Below are 16,352 nucleotides of genomic sequence, written 5' to 3' on the forward strand. Positions count from 1 at the left end.
GGACCAGAGGAAACAACCTAGATGCTACTCTTCTCCCCGCTCCCTTCGTTATGATTCCTTAAAGAATAGTGGATACGCTAGAATCATATCAGGTGACCCCGCCACTTATTACCCACATAGCCTTGGGGACTGACTTCATTTCTCCAAGCCTCTGTTGCCACTACTGTAAAATGGGAATTATCATAATACCTGTCCCCGCTGGGTTATAGTGAGGAGTCAATTAAGTAATACATGTCGAGTGCTTAGCACAGGGCCAGCCGCATAGCAAGGGCTCAGTATATTGTTTTTGTTAATCGGAGTAACCTCCTGCTTGTCACTAAAGGCTAGATAAACTACTTATGAGTTTTGGCTTTGGACTCAGATCAGAGTCTACCTGTTGACTCTCTGTGCTCTGCTATTTACAAGCTACGTGACTTTGGGCAAACCAGGCTGTTGGTTATTATTATTTTTGCGGTTTGTTATTTTTGTACTACCAGCCTGGGTTCCTAAGTACCTTGATACTGGGATTGGAAGTTAGAGGACACAAGCATTTCAGGTCCTGGAAAGACACATACTCCTTGTCATTGAATAAATCGGTGTTCCAGATTACAGTCTCTTCTGAGTCCAGTGTGTGTGTATCAGTCTCCCAGAGTCTCCACTGGGTGATCTGGGAGTTCCTGTCTCAAGGACAAGCCAGCCTCTCTTGTCACCATCTACCTTCCAAAATGAGAAAGCTTTTGGCTCATAAAACTAGAAATCCAGAGGCACATGGCTTCAGGGCCAACATAATTCTGTAGCCCTGGTTCCTGTTCCCCATTCTTCTCTTTGTCCTGGCCTCCTCCTCCAGTTGACTTTACCCTCAAGCTTGAGTGAGATGTCTGCAGCAGTTGCAGACCTCACACCCATGTATGACAACATATGGAGTGAGAGAGATCTCTTTCTTAACAATGAGGAAGCTTCCCTCAGAAACCCACTGTAAACTTTCCTTCATCTGTCATTGATATGAATTTAGTCGTATGCCCATTCCCAAGCCAATCCTTGCAGCGAGGTATAGCTGAAAAATCCAGGGACATGGCATTACCAAGATTGGCTCAGACTAATCAGGCTCCACCCACTGGAGCTGGAAGCAATCCCCAAAACTATACTTATGTTAAATAATGTAAGAGGTAAAACGGATGGTGGGATATCAAACCACAATGGCTACCATCTTAAGCGTAGGAGATCTGTACTTCTTAATGTTACAGATAATGAAAAATAACCCTACCATAAATAATTGGCCGGTCCCTGAAATCCAGTTGAAGTTAAGGTCTATCTCAGTGACCTCTTTGGAACTATAGTCATATCCGCAGTAACAGGAATGTCACTGCCTGGAAAAACAGGGTCCTTTTCTAAAATGGGCTTTCCCTTCTGGCCAGACTCCTTGGTCCAGAACTGCAGTTGATAGGATCTTTGGGAGAGGTTTCCTTGGCCTTTTGTTTGAATATTGTGCCCCCTTTATGATTCTATACATGAAAAGGAAACCAGCCCTTTCCAGCTATGTCAGGACCCTGATTAATGCCTCAGTAGCAAGCACTACCCAAACCACAGTGAGTCCAGTTCCTTCCTTTCCCAGAAGGAAGCTAACATGCTCTCCCTTTGTTGCAAGGTGCTGGGTTAGAAAACACCAGCGTTAGTTTCAGAGGGAGGTAAGTAATCCCTAAAATCTGTTCCCCTCCCCACCTCTCCCTTGTTTTTGTTGAATTTAAAATGGATCGGCTTGAGAATTGAAGATTCACCCAAGCCAAGGTTGAGGATAACACACACTGACACAGGCAAAGCCAGATTACTTGCAGTGCTCAGTGTGACACTCTGTTCTGGAGGGTATACAATCAAAGGCCTGTGGCCTGAGGTTCGGTTCCCATCATCGGCTTCCTCCTTGACCTGTTTTTAATTTTTCAGAACTCCCACCCCTCTTGCAGAATAGTTTCACTTCCTTGCCTGACCTCTGCTTTGTCTCGCTGGGCAGGTTGCCTTGTTCTCCTTCAGCTGGCCAGGCTGGCTGGCTGCCTCATTGTCCCAAGAGACAGGAAGGCACCCTTTACATCTCTCTGCTGTTGGTCCATTTTTACTGCCTTTCTGGAGTTAACATCAAGGACTTTAAAAACATCTTGGTAAAGGCAGATGTAGAGGCTAGATAGGATTGTGGTCACCTTGGCCCTCATTTTTCTTGCTGCTTACAGAGTAGGAAAATTGAATGCTGTTTTTGGACTTGACCCAATACCTCTTCTGTCCAGAAAGCCCATAACTCACTCTCCAATGACTTGTTTGGCTCCACTGGCCATATCACATATCATATATTATAGATGATATATCACAGTCATTGGCAAAGTTAACTGATGCCCAGGCTCCACTCACAGATCTCAGCGTCGAGACTGCCAGAGGTAACCATACATTAACATTAGTGAGACATGGTGGGCTGTTAAACCAATCTGCACAATTTGAGGTGAAAGGGTGGAAGTGAATAGACTTCCAAGTCTCTTGGATTAGTATCAGTATAATTTCTTTTGGACTGTAAATACTTCAAAAGATCGTATTTTCTACATTGCTTGGATTTTGTTTTTCAAATCATGTGAATATTGTTTACAGAACATTGTGCTCAATGTTCAAGGGGCTACAAGGGTTTCAGTAAGGGATACAGGCCATATGCTTCGGAAAAAATAAAAACAGCCCAAGGCAGTATATGCTAAGAGGAATGGTATAGAGTAGGCTATAAGGGCGACAGAAGCACAGAGGACTTTATCCTTAGTTGATGTGTAACAGCTTAAACTCATTTCTAAGCATTGCCCTTAGGCCTTCTCATTCAGGACAATGACATACTCTGGGAGAGGTGGGGTGGAACACCACCGACAACCTAGAGTTAAATGAAACCTCTCATTAACCCATGGCCAATCGGCACCAAGAGCAGCCTGTTCAGTTGCTTGTTTCCTGTGGCTAACACCTGCCTATCCAGGAGGCCAAAAGAGCATATGCCCAAAGGTTTGTGTGGCGGCTTGCATTCTGATGGAGAAGAGAAGATAAATGAGGAGGGGGTGGGGAAAGTGGTGACCTGACCTCCCTGGGAAACACCCTGCTATATTTCGAGTTGCCTGGTCACTCAGCTTAATGATTTTAAAAGAAGACATTATTTTGTTCAGTGGCCTGTAGTGAAGTTTACACTCTGCCAAGGAAGAGAAAATAAATGTGTGTGGGAGTGGGGAAATTGTAGGGACCTCCTTGGGAAATTCTCTGCTAGGCCCTCAGCTTATTAATTTTTAAAAGAGACATTATGGGATCAGAAAGAGAACCCTGGCCTGAGAGTCAGGAAACTTGCTGTGTGGTGGGCCTGTGAGCAGATGCAGGGAGAACATCAGCCTCTGGGAACCCCAAGGAGGCATTCATAATGATGATAATGCCACAAACATTACAATGTACACCACTTAACACTTTTCAAAGCACTTTTGCATTCACTACCATAAAATCATAGAATATTAAGAGCCAGAAAAGGACTTCAAAATTATCCAGTATGGCTTCCCACCCTAGACAAGAAGCCCTGTGAGAAAGCCAGTTTAGCAAGTAGCACAATCTCCATTTTATAGAAAAACAAGCAGGATTTAGAGTTTAAGGCCAAGGTGATCCAGTCAGCTAGTGACAAAATTGGCCTTAGATACACTAATGCCAGGTTCTCTCTGTGCTATCACATGTCTCTTTTGTTTTTAAAGATACAGGTTCAGCTGCATGCAGTGGCTCAAGCCTGTAATCCCAGCATTTTGGGAGGCCGAGGTGGGCGGATCACTTGAGGTCAGGAGTTGGAGACCAGCCCGGCCAACATGGTGAAACCCTGTCTCTACTAGAAATACAAAAATTAGCCGGGCGTGGTGGCAGGCGCCTGTAATCTCGGCTACTCAGGAGGCTGAGACGGGAGAATCACTTGAACCCGGGAGGCAGAGGTTGCAGTGGGCCAAGATCACACCACTGCACTCCAGCCTGGGTGACAAGAGAGAGACTCCATCTCAAAAACAAACAAACAAACAAAAAAGTACGGGTTCTAGTCACCTTCTGGGCCTTACCACGTAAGTTTACATCTAATTGTTCTCTAATTGCTTTAGAAGCTTCAGATCTGTAAACCCAACTAGAGTACACATCTTTGAGGGCCAGATTCATATCTGATACTGCTACTGAATCTCCTATCTTCTCCCCACATCACCAATGGTGAGGGATCTTGGAAGATATTTAACAAATGCCTGGATGAACAAATTGAAATTCTAAAATTTCTGGGTGACTCCTTATCTGTTAGAGGCATGCCAAATTCTACTTTCAGCAGTTTTATCCTCATCTTTGAAAACTTAATTTGGTCGTAGCTGCCGGGGTTACTCAGGCAGCTTGAATTACTCTGGTATCAGGGTTTAAATGAGGGAAACGTCTTGATATTTTACAGCAGATGGATGAAATGACTGGCAAGGCAATTACCTAGGTCTGATATTGGCGGGTTGAGGCTCTAACATCTGTTTTATTTCTCTTTAAATCCCTAGCTGGAACTATAGAGACTGGAGAAGTCGTATTGTCCCTTTCTGGCCACTGGAACATATTGAACAAGACACATTTTGCTTACTTTAAATTTTAATGTTAGAAGAAGAGTTCTAATCAGGGTTACTCACTGTCATGGGTTTTTGACACGAATCAGCCTTTTCTAAGAGTGTTAGGCTGCAATGAAAACAAGAATCAGGCTGGGCATGGTGGCTCACACCTATAATCCCAGTGCTTTGGGAGGCCAAGGCAGGAGGCTCACTTGAGCCCAGGAGTTCGAGACCAGCCTAGGCAACATGATGAAACCCTGTCTCTACAAAAGATACAAAAATTAGGCGGGCTTGGTGGTGCCTGCCTGTAGTCCTAGCTACTCGGGAGGCTGAAGCATGAGGACTGTTGAACATGGGAGGTAGATGTTGCAGTGAGCCAAGATCGTGCCACTGCACTCCAGCCTGGGCGACAGTGTGAGACTCTGACTCAAAACAAAACAAAACAAAACAAAGAAACAAACAACAACAACAACAAACAGGCACGGTGATGTTTGCCTGTAGTCCCAGCTACTCGGGAGGCTGAAGTGGGAGGATCCCTTGAACCTGGGAGGTTGAGGCTACAGTGAGACATGTTCAGGCCACCGCACTCCAACCTGGGCGACAGAAGAAAACAAGAACCAAATGCCTACACAGAAATATCCACAGGACTGACGAGGTAGCCAAAGAGTGCGCTTGTTTCTGAAGTTAAAAATTTGAGCTTGTTGAGATATTTCTATCAAAAAATCAAGATTTTAAATTGCTGCCTAATACCTGGATTTTAAAGAAAACTCTGTTCAGTTCATAATTAATTCTTTTCATGTTATTAACATATAGAAAAATACTAGCTGATCAGTTTCCATTTCTGTCTGCTCATTCCTTTAATTTTTCTCCTTTCCCACAAATAGAAGCTGTATTGCAATAAGCATATCTTGCCCCTGGCCTCCATTCCAAGAACATCTGGAAAGAGTGTTAGTTAAATAGCAATGGGCTTACACAGTGCTATAATTTTTCTAGCTATAAGGAAGCCCCCACCATCTCCACTCCTATCACCAGAGAGGCGTGGGTGAGCTACCCCAAAGCTCTTTTGCTTGGAGAACAAGCAATGGAATCTTGCAGATAACCCTAACCAAACACCACCCAGGCAGAAGGGCCCTAACCTGTCTAGTGAGATTCCTCTAAATACATTTTATACTATCAAGGCTTAAATTCATCAGAAAAAAAAACCAATGGAATTTATCAGAAAATGTTTAAGAGAGAGTAACAGAGCTGCTGGGATATACTCAAACATAACTTTCTAAGCCTAAATTGCATAATATCCTTTTTCCAGATCCTTTTAGTTTGTTTCTTATTCCAGAAAGAACCTTATATGGAATTGCACTCATTTGGCTCAGTACAAATTTGGCCCATGTTGAGCCTCTTAGACTTGGCCCACCACAAACTCATGCTGTCAACCACAGTTTGGTTCCCATCACTGCCCAGTTGTTCCTGATATATCGTATGCTGTGAATATCCCAATCTTTCTCCTCGGGCCCCCAAATCTTCTTCCTCTCAACTCTCCCATTTTTAGTAGATGAGCTTGACAATTCAGTTGCTGAAAACATTTACACTATGGGTCTGAACTCCCCTAGCTATTGGAGATGTGAGAGCATCTCTCATCAGATGAAGATTTTTCCTAAATACTAAGTTACTGCCTCCTACTCTGCTCTAGAATTCATCTCTTCCCATTTTCTTACTCCCACATTTATTTTCTCCTTTTAGACCTCTGCTGTCCTAGATAGTAACCTCTTGCCACGTGTAGCTATTTAAATGTAAATGAATTATGACCGGATGCAGTGGCTCAAGTCTGTAATCCCAGCACTTTGGGAGGCCGAGGCAGGCGGATCACCTGAGGTCAGCAGTTCAAGACCAGCCTGGTTAACATGGTAAAACTGTCTCTAATAAAAATACATATATATATAGATATATAACCCTGTCTCTAATAAAAATACAAATATATATATATATATATATATATAGCCTGGCGTGGGGGCGCCACCTGTAGTCCCAGCTACTCAGGAGGCTGAGGCAGGAGAATCGCTTGAACCCGGGAGGCAGAGGTTACAGTGAGCCAAGATCATGCCACCGCACTCCAGCCTGGGCAACACAGCAAGGCTCTGTCAAAAAAAAAAAAAAAAAAAAGGAAAAGAAAAATGTAAATGAATTATAATGAAATAAAGCTAAAAATTTAGTTTCTTGATTGTGCTAGCCACATTTCAAGTACTCAACAGCCACGTGGTGCTAGCGGCTCCTGAATGGGATGGTGCAAATGTATGTAATTCCCATCATCGTGGAAAGTTCTAGTGGACAGCACTGCTCACCAGGGACCTCTGATTTATTTCCTATCCCATTGGCTCTTCAATCTCATGCAGACAACTGCATCACCATCAACAACAACATCAACAACTGCTCTACAAGTGACCCTCCTACCCTTCCAGCTACCAGTCTCTAGAATGCTGCCAAACTTTTAGAATGAATGCTGTATTCCTTTCTTGCTCCTCTGCAATCTGACTTCTGACCTTCTCGACAGAAATAAAGTCACTAAAGACTTTTGGGGCATCTTCTACCATTTTATTTTCATTCATCACCCTCCTAAAAATGTCTCCTCTCTATCCTGTTCCTCCCATCTCTTGTCTCTGGCACGCTACCATTGCTGAAGAAGTGTTGGTTAAATAAGACAATAAGCTTCCCTCCTTGATCATTCACTCCTCCAGGATCTTTCATCCTACATCTCCCTTCTGTTGCAAAAGCCCGGTCCTCTGCTCTTCTCTTGTTAGCCCTTCTCTCATGAGCTCATCTTCTCTCACTTGCCTTTAACTATCTGCTCTGTATAAAAATGGGTCTCAGTTTCACAACTCAAGCTGTCAATTTCTCACTTCCATGACTAGCATTACTGGAGAGCACCAAGAATAAATGTTTGTATTATTAATGACTGCTCCCAGGGATGCAAGGAAATCTGCTTTCCAACCCAGTTAATTCCTATGTCCCTTGCAAAACTGTCAGGGCCAACTCTGTAGAAGTTATCAGTGCTTTCCTGTGAGGCTGCATTGTGAGGAGATTTCTGGGCTTGTGAAGAGTTAGGGACTCAAGGGGGCAGAAACAAAGGCTGCAAGATGAAAGACATGGGATGGCTCTGGCCAAAGGAATTTTGTCCATATAACAATTCTGCTACAGTCTTTTCTCAGGACTAGTTTCAAAGTCTCAGGATGATATAGAAGTTCGTTTTTCTTTTCATTTCTTATTTGTTTGTTTTTTTTTTTTAGAGGGGGAAGTGGGTTAGTAACCTCCACATTGCCTCTTCATTGAGAACTACATAATAGCTATAGATTAAAATGAAATCCCGTCACTTTCAGAAGGGCAATATCATGCAATAAGCCTGCAGCAAATTATACCTTGGTGTTACATGAAGGAAGTTGACAGGACAACACTTTCTTCCCCTTCTCAAAATGAATGTAGAAAGTACACTCTAACCTTTACCAGCATATGATGTCTATAACTAACATGAAGGAAAGTCAGAACTTTTTTTCTCCCCTTGGCTTTTTTTTTCTTTCAACAGACACATTGCTCTGCTGATAAGAAAACTAAGAAAGTGGGTAGGTAGAAATATACAGCTCATTCAACTGAATGAAAATTAATGTAATGCAGACAACACAGTGCAGGCTGCTTAATTTTGTTACATTTAACTTAAAGACTACCAGGCCCTGACAAACATCCTTGAAATGTAAATTCAACATTCAAAACCCACAAGTCACACTAAGAGCACTGGGAAACAGGAGAAATACACACTGGACAGATGCAGGCAGTCCCAAAGCTCAGTGATCTTTTACAGCTAGAAGGTCAAGGCAGTTATTTCACAGTGATTTGTATGAAAAGAAAAACAAATTGAAAAGAGGGCATTCATGTATATATGAGATAATTGACATAGCAAAAATAACCCCCAAAGTGAGCATTTACTAGGCAATTTAGGTTAAAATGGTATAAAAGGCAGATTGTTTGGGCCAGCACATCCGCCTTTCTTGCACTTAAAGATAATTTGTAGATGAAGAAACTGCTCTCTTTAAAAAAAGAAAGAAAAAGAAAATCCTCCTCCACAAAGCCTCCTTTCCCACAGCCTTCTACCAAACAGATTATGTTGCTAGGTAAACATAAGCTACCAACAATTTCTGTACCAATATATATAGCAAATTATACTTGAGAGGAAGCTTGCAAGCTTATGAAACAGATGGTAGATTTGTGTTGTGGCCCGAGAAACAATTGTGTTTTGGTAAAATGAGCCACTGCAAGTCTCCCTGACATTTTCCTAGCCTAATCGACATTGACTTTTCATGTCACGAAGTGGCATGAAAGAGCGGGATCATGTAGAAAAGCAGATAAGCATCAGAAGCAATGGCAAAGATGATGCCCTTTTAGAACTGGAATCATCAGTTTTAAACTTTGCGTTTAAATATACGATAACAGCAAAAAGTAAACCAACACAGCTCCTAATGTATCGCTCAGACCTGCCATCTGGGCTGGAGTCAAATTTAATAAGCCCAACGACATCAACTCTACTTCTCCAGCACTATAACTAATCTTAGAAAGGCTGTTTAAACAATCAGGGGCGGGAACGAGATGGTATAATCTTCTGTGAACTGGATGTAACTGGAGAATATATCCATGCTTATTTAGATTTTATAAAAAGAAATTTCGGAGACTTGAGGTCCTTACAGCTCACATTTCTCATCCAAACTAAACTGTTATTTGTTTAATAAGCAACTGGTTCACAACTGGACTTCAACTGTCCCACCACATCCTGGAACAAAGTGTTGAATCACACTCAGATCCACACTGACATCTGCAGGTAATTGAAACAGGACTTCTGTGAATTGATTTCTCGATTCAGGAGTCTCAAACCATTCGCCAGAGTAGTGTGCTAAACCATAAAACTTAAATACCCCGGATGACACAAAATATTTCTTTAAAAAATACTATCAATGTTTAAGTGCTTTCACAGACTAAAATATTGCATATAGCATCTGAGTTCCATCACATAGAAAACCCCACAAACACATAGCTGTCTCTGCCTGGCGTAATTATGGTGATTTTTATTTTCACTTTAAACTTTTTTCTGTTTTTCATTACTTTTCATATATTATCCAATGAGCATATGGTACTTTTACAGTACGTTATGGCAAGGTTGCTACCTAAATTTTAACCTCAAACTTTCTGTTGTCCCTATCAATTTATATTCACATTAATCAAAGCTTCAACAAAATCCAGCAGAATATTGTTTTATTGTAATAACTGCTGCTATGCAGCACACTTATTTATATAGGCTATCAAAACTCCTAAACATTCACAAGATAGGGAGTAGATTTGAGCTGCTTTAGGCTAATACATGAGATTTTTCTATAGTGCCTTTCCACTGAGCAAAATTTTAAAGTAACATTTATTGGATCAATCTACAATTATAGTATTAGAAAAAAATGGAATCTGCTACCAAGAGACTCCTTTTACAATGACTGTCTAGGGGGAAACCTATTTTTCTGGGCTTGTAAAAATCAAGTAACTCGTTCAACTTCTGAGGTAAAAGTGAACATAGATGCTTTATTCTATGTGTTGAAAATTAGATGTAATAGAAAAATCCATCAAGGATTTCTAGTGGTAGGAGAAAAAGGGGCAATTTCTTAAGGGCTTATTAACAAATTTAATAAACAGGCACTCATAAACAAGCTGTCTTCCAATTTACAAATGTGCTACATTTCAAACATTTATTGTTCTATTTTTTTTTTTTTTTTTGGTGCCTACAATGCATTTTCTTGAAGAGACAAGATTACGCTGGTTAGAGTTCCAATTTGATTCACAAAAGTAAAGCTAAAATACTGTAAGTTTGCAATGAAACGGTAGGAAGCAGTTTTAGCAATAAGATAAATGTTGGAATGACTTTAACAATAAATTATTTTTCAATTTTCTTATTTTGGTGCATAAGAAAATAATTATAGAAAGATAAGAAAGCAGGCCATTTTAAAGCACTTCAGATGCTAACATCCAATTTATCATGTAAATTTGCAACTTTTCTTATTTTTTATCTAGGCACACGTTTTATGAGCATGGGCCATGCTGAAGGTTTTACTTTAGCTAGCATGTGGAAATTAGATGGAAATTAGGGAGAAAAAATAGGAGAGAGAGTTTGCCATGGAAAGTGGGCAAGAACTGAAAGAGAAGCAGGGAGAAAGAACTACAGAAAACATAGATTTAGATTCAATTCCTTGCCTCCACGTTACTCATTCATTCATTCAACTATTAAGTGGTAGCTCTTATTGGTGAGTATAAGTACTCTGTAGTTTGTTTGTTCATTGATTTGACAAATGTTAATTGAGCATTTACTTTGTGCATGGAGCTGGGGATACCAGTGTGAACAAGATAGTCTTGGTCACTATTCTTATACATTTGGTAACTAGTATGGAAGACAGACATTAAACAATCACTGTAATTACAAGTCAGATAAGTGCCATAAAAGGTGAAGCCCAGGGATATCAAGGAGTGCCTAAATGGGAGAACTTAACCTAACCTGGCATTGCTCCTCCTCTCCAAATGATCCAGATGGTCAAGTTGACTGTGTATTTTAAATATATTTGCATCTCTTACTATGTATGAAGTTGAGTATCTTTTCATACATTTAAGGATCATTTGTATACTTTCTTCAGTGAACTGTGTATTCATGTTTTTGCCCATTTTCCTCCTGAGGCTTTTTAGCCTTTTTTCTTTAGATTTTAAAAGTTCTTTATATGTTTGGGATATTGGCCCTTTATTTATATATACATTATAAGCATTTTCTCAGTTTCATCATCTTTCTTTTCTTTTTCTTTTTTTTTTACTTTTTGAGATGGATTCTTGCTCTGTCGCCAGGCTGGAGTGCTCTTGGCTCACTGCAACCTCTGGCTCCCGGGTTCAAGTGATTCTTCTATCTCAGCCTCCCAAGTAGCTGGGACTACAGGCGCCCGCCACCACGCCCGGCTAATTTTTTGTATTTTTAGTAGAGACGGGGTTTCACCGTGTTAGCCAGGATGGTCTCCATCTCCTGTCCTCGAGATCCGCCCGCCTTGGCCTCCCAAAGTGTTGGGATTACAGGCATGAGCCACCACGCCCGGCCTTCATCATCTTTCTTTTGACTTTGCCTATCTGATTTTTGCCATGCAAAAAAAAGGTTTTTCCTTTAATTTTTATGTACTTGAAAATACACATCATTTCATGGCATTTGGATTTGGAGTCGTATTTTAAAAGGCTTTCCCCACACCCAGATTATAAAGAAATTAATCCACATTTTCTTCTAGTGCCTATATGTTTTTTTTTTATATTTGGACCATCTGGTACCTATATGGTTTTATTTTTTATTTTTTTAATATTTTATATAATAAGCTCCCTTTGGAGCTTATTCTAGGGTACAATGTGAAGTATGGGACCAAATTACCTTTTTATCCAAATGGCTATCCAGTTGTGCCAATAGAATTTATTTAAAAAGTCCATCTTTGCCCCAGTAATAAATTGTTTATTAAATATTACATTTTCGGCCGGGCGTGGTGGCTCACGCCTGTAATCCCAGCACTTTAGGAGGCCGAGGCAGGCGGATCACGAGGTCAGGGAATCGAGGCCATCCTGGCTAACAGGTGAAACCCCGTCTCTACTAAAAATACAAAAAACTAGCCAGGCGTGGTGGCGAGTGCTTGTAGTCCCAGCTACTCGGGAGGCTGAGGCAGGAGAATGGCGTGAGCCCGGGAGGCGGAGCTTGCAGTGAGCTGAGATTGCGCCACGGCACTCCAGCCTGGGCGACAGAGCGAGACTCCATCTCAAAAAAAAAAAAAAGATTACATTTTCATATATACCTGGGTCTGTTTCTGGACTTTCTGCTTTGTTTCGTTGATCTGTCTATTCAGGCACGAGTCCAATAATGGTAACAGGTTATAACACATTGATTAATTTTAAAAAAGAATTTGAAGTGACATGAAAAACAAAGGGGGTCAGCTTCCTTTACAGACGAATGGATAGCTAATAAATGTGGAAGGAACAACAGAATTGGGAAAACATACCTTTGTAGCCACTGTGTTAAAAACTGATTCAGATAGGGATTATAATGAATGCTAAAACTATCGGATGAAAATTGCTGGGGAACAGAACATTTACATGGTCATACTTTAAAGATATTAATTTAATATTAATTACAAAGGAGGAGAATGTGCCTTTACAATGGAGAAATCTGGATTACACTACTTTGGTCAAGTGATCCAACTTGGCAATAGGACAAATTGACATTGTATACCTCCTGACGTGATGCAATGGAAACCACCTATGTGGTATCTTTGCCAAAAATGTTTAACCTGAATATATTCACAAGGGAACAATGTGACAAATCCAAATTATAGGCCATGATACAAGATAACTGGCCTAGAGTCTTCGAAATGAATATTTCATGAAAGATGAAAAAAGTGGGAAACTTTTATATGAAAGACTACTAGAGATATGACAGGTACATGAATTTGTATGACCTTTGATCCTGAATTTGGGATCCTTGATTGAAACAAACAAAAAAAAGCTCTAAATGACATTATTGGGGCAATCGGGAAATTTGAATATGGGCTATGAATAAAATAATATTCTGTCGATCTTAAATTTCTTGGGTGTGCTAACAAAATTGTGATTATGTAGGTAAACACCCTTGTTTTTAGGCAATACAGGCTGAAAAAGTGTCTTGATATCTCCAACTTAATGTCAAATGGTTCATAAAATATGTGTATATATATATATGTGCTATGTAGTGTTATATATATGTATACACACAGAGAGAGAACAAATGTGGCAAAATGTTAACAAGTGTTTAATCTTCATGAAGGGTATATGGATTTTTATTGTACTATTCTTTCAACTTTTCTGTAGATTTGACTCTTTTAAAATAAAAAGTTGCAGCATACAAAATCAATGTACAAAAATCATTATCATTTCTATATGATGGCCAATAATGATCTAGACATGAAAGAAAAGAAGGCAATCCCATTTACAATAGTTACAAAAATAAAATATGTAGGAATAACTTCAAACAAGGAGGTGAAAGATCTCTACAAGGAAAACTACAAACACTGATAAAAGAAATTGAAGATGACATAGACAAATGGAAAAAAAAAAAAAACCCATGCTCATGGGTTGAAAGAATTAATCTAGTTAAAATGACCACATTGCCCAAAGCTATCTATAGATTCAATGCAATCCTTTTCAAAATACCAACATAATTCTTCACAGAATTAGAAAAAAATCCTAAAATTCATACAGAACAAAAAAAGAGTCCAAGTAGCCAAAACAATCCTGAGCAAAAAGAAAGCTGGAAGCATCACATTACCTGAATTCAAAATATATTGCAAGGCTATAGTAACCAAAACAGCATGGTAATGGTATAAAAACAGACACATATACCAATGGAACAGCACAGAGAACTCAGAAATAAAGCCACATACACAGCCAACTGATTTTTGACAAAGCCAGCAAGAACTTACCCTGGGGAAAGGACACTTTCTTCAACAAACAGTGCTGGGAAAAATGAATAACCACATGCAGAATGAAATTGGATCCCTATCTCTTACCATATACAAAAATCAACTCAAAATGGATTAAACATAAGATTTGAAACTATAAAAACACTACAAGAAAACCTATGGAAAACTCTCCTGGACATTGATCTAGACAAAGAATTTATGACTAAGGCCTCAAAAGCACAGGCAACAAAAACAAAAATAGGCAAATCAACTTAAAAATCTTCTGCACAGTAAAGGAAACAATCAATAGAGTGAAGGAACAACCTGCTGAATGTGAGAAAATATTTGTAAACTATTCATCTAACGGGGACTTAATATCCGGAATATACCAAGAACTCAAATAATAGGAAAACAACAAATATTCCCACTAAAAAATGGGAAAAGGACATGAATAGACATTTCTTAAAAGAAAACATACAAACAGCCAACAGGTATATGAAAAAATACTCTGCATTGCTAATCATCAGATAAATGCAAATCAAAACCACAATGAGATATCATCTTACCCCAGTCAGAATGGCTACTACTGAAAAGACAAAAAATAAGAGATGTTGGTGAGAATGCAGAGAAAAGGAACTCTTTTTTTTTTTTTTTTTTTTTTTTTTTTTCTGAGACAGAGTCTCACTCTGTCACCTAGGCTGGAGTGCAGTGGCGCAATCTCAGCTCGCTGCAACCTCCGCCTCCTGGGTTCAAGTGATTCTCCTACCTCAGCCTCCTGAGTAGCTGGGACTACAGGCACGCACCACCGTGCCTGGCTAATTTTTGTATTTTTAGTAGAGACATGGTTTCACCATATTGGCCAGGCTGGTCTCAAACTCCTGACCTCTTGATCCACCCGCCTCGGCCTCCCAAAGTGCTAGGAGTACAGGCATGAGCCACCAAGCCCAGCCAGGAACTCTTATACATTGTTGGTGAGAATGTAGACTAGTATAGCCACTATGGAAAACAGTATGGAGATTTCTCAAAAAACTAAAAATAGAATTACCATTTGATCTAACAATCCCATGTATCTACCCAAAGGAAAAGAAATCAATATATCAAAGGGATACCTGCACTCCTATGTTTACTGCAGCACTATTCAAAATAGCAAAGATATGGAATCAACCTAAATGTCCATCAACAGATGAATGGATAAAGAAAACGTGGTACATATACACAATGGAATACTATATGGTTATAAAAAAGAATGAAATCATGTCATTTTCAGCAACATCGATGGAACTAGAAGTCATATCTTAAGTGAAATAAGCTAGGCACAAAAAGACAAATATCGAAAGTTCTTACTTGTATGTGGGAGCTAAAAAACTTGATCATATGGAGATAGAGAGTGGACAGACAGATAACAGAGACTGGGAAGGGTGACTCGGGGATAGGGAGGAGGATGAAAAAAAGTGGGTTAAAGGGTACTTACAAATATACAGTAAGACAGAAGGAATAAATTCAGTGTTTGACAGCACATTAGGTTGACTATACTTAACAAAAATATATTGTACTTGTTATATGACTTCATTACGATGCATGGTGGGGTATTGGGAAAAGTTTTCAATTAGCAATAATCACTCCTCAGATAAACCTCACTGGCTATGATGCTGCCACTGCACAAAACTGAACTTCTATTTCTTTAGAGTGGAAAAAAAATTACAAAATTTTCAGTTTAATTTGGAAGTCACTATCAAACTATATATACCTTTTGACCTAGTAATTCCACCCCTAGGAATTTATCTGACATATGTTCAATGTTATTCATTGCAGCATTGTTAGATAATAGCAAAAGACTGGAAGCAATATGTTTCCTTCAATAGGGGGCTGGCAAAATGACATAGAATAAAAAACAAAGAAGCTCTTTGTGGACTAATATGAAGTCATTTCCAAGATACAGTGTTAGGTTAAAAAAAAAAAAAGGTAAGGTACATAACAATACCTATAGTATTGTATTTGATAGAATAAATGGCCCCAGCTCTTCCCCTCCCTAAGCCCATACACCCTGCAATGTGACTTTGCAGCTCCTCACATTCCTTGAATCCGGGCTAGCTAGCCTGTGGCTTGCTTTGGTCGACAGAATAAGACAGTAGTTATGTTGTGCCAGAGCCAAGTCTAGGCCTCCAGAGGCCTTCTGTGCTTCTGTTCTTGTGGAGTCCTGACACTACGATGAGAATAAGCCCAGACTAGACTGCTTGTGGGTAAGAGACCTCATGGAGTAGAGCTG

The 16,352-nt window shown here is 39.9% G+C and overlaps 1 protein-coding gene and 1 pseudogene across 2 annotated transcripts in view; both read right to left on the reverse strand.

The window, feature by feature from the left end:
• The window catches only part of PLAC1 (placenta enriched 1), a 196,070-nt gene that overhangs the window by 176,360 nt on the left and 3,358 nt on the right, over positions 1–16,352 (reverse strand). The window lies entirely within an intron of this gene.
• Positions 15,600–15,753, reverse strand: LOC129025464 (U4 spliceosomal RNA; annotated as a pseudogene).

The sequence above is a fragment of the Pongo pygmaeus genome, chromosome X (genome assembly GCF_028885625.2).
Source record: "Pongo pygmaeus isolate AG05252 chromosome X, NHGRI_mPonPyg2-v2.0_pri, whole genome shotgun sequence".
NCBI classification, from domain to species: Eukaryota; Metazoa; Chordata; class Mammalia; order Primates; family Hominidae; genus Pongo; species Pongo pygmaeus.